This window comes from Trichosurus vulpecula, chromosome 2, assembly GCF_011100635.1.
Source record: "Trichosurus vulpecula isolate mTriVul1 chromosome 2, mTriVul1.pri, whole genome shotgun sequence".
Taxonomy (NCBI): Eukaryota; Metazoa; Chordata; class Mammalia; order Diprotodontia; family Phalangeridae; genus Trichosurus; species Trichosurus vulpecula.
Window position 1 is genome coordinate 462,309,887 of NC_050574.1, and position 3,734 is coordinate 462,313,620.

The following is a 3,734-nucleotide window of genomic DNA, read 5'->3' on the forward strand; positions in this document are numbered from 1 at the left end:
GTGCTTGGGTGTCTGTGCTTGGGCCCCAATTCCAAGATCATATTTCTCCCTAGCCTCAAAACACTGTCCCTGACAGTTTCTCTCCAGCCCAAGGTCACTATGCCTAACAATTACTCATAAATGGGCCCCAGCAAAATACTTATCTCTCTGCCTGTTACAGTAACAAACTGTACCTATAGGATTTATTAGTTTGAACTGGCTTTGTATTGGCTCATAAAGATATTCAGTACCCACTGGACTATCCATAACAACTCCCTACCTCATTATATGCATCCTGGACATTAGACATATGTATATTCCCTACATCTATCTTGTCAAACATGACATTGATGGGTGGCAGACTGGGAATGCTTTAGTCAGCCCTGACTGCTAGTTGACTTAGTGACATTGAAGGCCTAAAAACCATACCTCCTTGTAGCTCAGTGAACTCTGGGTAAAGTGCCTGTGCAGTAGATCCAAAAAGTGCATGTTCCTTTAAGAACTGATCACTCCTTAACCACTCCCTAATCACACCCTAAATCACTTGGTTAGCATATTTGGCACATAAGTTTATCTTATATAAACTTTAACTGTACCCCTCTAAGGTTGCAAGTTCCCTAAGAACTCTTGCCTGCTGAAAAGTGTAACAATAAATCTTTACCACCTTGACTTAAAGAATACTTGAGTCTGTGAATTCATTCCTGATGACCATGTTCAGTATTCTGGTCTTTGGGGGTAGGGCAGACGTTCCCTAAACCTCTCCAACCCCATCACCTCCTTACATAGAAATGATGGAGTCAGGTTGAAGAATACAACTTTCTTCTTTCTTTTGTTTTCTTTTCTCTCTGTCTCTCTGTCTCTGTCTCTGTCTCTGTCTCTCACTCTCTCTCTCTCTCTCTCTCTCTCTCTCTCTCTCATCAAGATGGGGAGTTGTTTTGCTGTACTATAAATATTTGTTGTAAGAGTTCCTTTTTTTAAGATGAAAGGGGAAGGTGGTGGCAGAGAACATTGATTTTTTCCTTTAAAATATTAAAAGAAATTTAAGAAGAAATTGAACTTTCCATTGAACATCTTTCTATCCCAAATCTCAGACACTTATGGTCATGAAGCTGCAGGTTCCTTCCTTGATGCTCTCATCAGTGTTTGCCAGGAGCAGCTTTGCTGACAGTTCTGCAGAGCTTGCTATAGGTGGTTTCAGACATTGCTCTTTTCAGGGCTCTCAAGCATGTAATTAGGGGCACCTAGTGTTGCTCTAGGGAGTAGGTTATCCTTTTGCACTTCTTCAAATGCTCCTTTGAGATCCAGCAGGTGCTTCTACATGTTGCCCTCAGACCAGGACAAATGCTCTTAATTCTTTTGAGTAGTTCATTCTTTACCAAGATGGAGGAAAGGAAAGCCCCCAGCATTTTCCTTGTCTGGCAAAATATAATCTTCCCAGGGTTACAGGATTTTTGGATCATGGACTTCCTCTTACTAAGGCTATTGCAGATTGGTTTTTCCTCACTAGTCTCTTAGAGAGCAGAACCACACACCCTGTCTTTGAAAGAGTCACAGTCACTTAACTGCATGTCCAGGTTTGGTGACTGCACATCCTGAGCTCCTTTCTATGCATCCTAATCAAGTTTAGGAATCAACAAAGCACGCCAATTTGTTTCTAATTATTTCATTTAAGGACCAAAGAATATCTTTGAGGCAAGTAAGTGGCTTTATTCAATTCAAATTCAACCAAGGCTGTCACCAGCAGCACAGGAACTAAAAAAGGGGAGGGGAAGGAGAATATGTGCCTTTTCTTTGCTTTTGCAGCATTAATACCCTCAGGGAAAACCAGGGAGTGTGGGAGATGAGAACATGTCAAAATATGAACTTCACATATTGTTATATGGGAAAATGCCATAAGTGTTACAATTTAACTTTGGACCTTATCTTATAATGAGGGAATCATTTTAACCTAAAAATGACACTTCCCTTGAAGTGGCTGAATTCCTCTATTCTGGGATTTGGTATTAACTTAAATTGTACACCTGACACACTTTACAATTTTTATTATGCTTTTTTATTAAGAAACCCACCAGAGCTTAATACCCTATCCATAAAATGTCTTGGTGAGGTAAGTTTTGATTTGTAGTACAAGTCCTTCCAAATGTGGGTCCTTGGGGCCTTGTAGATGACAGAGCTATTTCTGAGTGGCTGCCAGGCTGTTTCGATGTTTGATGTGAAAGCTTTTATAGCTGGTTGAGGAGAATGGGAATGTTTGTGTATGTCTATAAACATTTCATACATGCAAACATGCATCCATATACATATATATGTACATACTTTACATATGCTTACTTGTGTGCACATATCCCCCCAGTGGCTTATCCTAGAACTTTTTTTCACACAGACATACATATATATGTATACACACACACATTCATACACAGTATGTATAAAGGCCACATGATGTATTGGCCAGAGAGCTGACATCACATCTGGATTCAAGTCTAACCTCTTATGTATACTGGCAATGTGACTATGGTAAGTCACTTTACCTTTCAGTATCCCCAGGTAACTTTCAAAAGCTAGAATTTCCAGAGATGTTAATGGTATGAATTTGTAAAGAAACTAACTCTTCACTAGAAAGTAAATCATTCAGTCAATAAATATTTATTAAACTATATAGCAGACATTATTCTAAGTTCTGGGGATAGAAAGAAAGGCAAAAATCAGTCCATGATCTCAGGTATCTCACAGCATGACTGGGGGAGGGGAGGAAGGTGATAATATGAAGCACAAATCTTATAAAAAGCCACACAGAAAAAACACATGAAAAAGTGTATGTATGTACATGTGCATGTGCACGTGCTCGTGTAAAATGTCTGTGCATTATATAACACATATATGTGCATATGTATATATATATATATGTCTCTATTTGTGTGTATGTATTACCAAACTGACTTATTATCCTGAAACTTTTGATCAAGAAGTGCATACAAATAATTTTTAGTGCCTTAAAAATAAGATAATTTAAACTTCAGCCTCAAAAATCTTTTATAAATTTAGTTATAGATGTTAGTAAACATTTTTGCAGATGGAAGCATACTTTTTTACTTTACTTTTGTTGTTTTTTAATTTTTAATTTATGAAATAAAACAAGCATTTCCATAACAGAAATTTTAAAAAGATGATTCAGCTTTAAGGAATATTATTATAAAATCAATTAATCAAAAGGCTAATCATTGACAATAGTGATTTTAAAAAATATATACAAAACTGGAAAACAGGTTTTGAGATTTGCTGCCCAATTTAAGTATTAAGGTGGCAGAAAGTAGAGTATTGGATTTGGAATCAGAAGGATCAGGGTTCAAATTCTTCCTCCAGTACTACTTTGATGTGTGACCATGAATAAGATACAACCTTTGTTATCAAGTTTCCTCATCCATAAAATCGGGAGAAAAATGTATATAGTACTTATCTCATATGAGTATGTAATGTGCACTTTGTGTCAAAAAGCACTACCAAATATCAGTTATTTATATTTATATTATTGCCTCATTTAAAGTTTTTCAGTGCATTTTAGAATTTTCTCTCGAAAAACACATTTTGTGGTATTTTATTACTCTATTGACATATCTTCCACCAGGGAAACCTGGGGAAATTCCTGTATACCGAAATTCCCTCTCCTCCCTTCAAACACAATGTATACTTAGAATAGCAATACCCAATCCACCAAAAAGTATGCAGTTCAAAATATTAAAGAGGCAAAGTTTTGT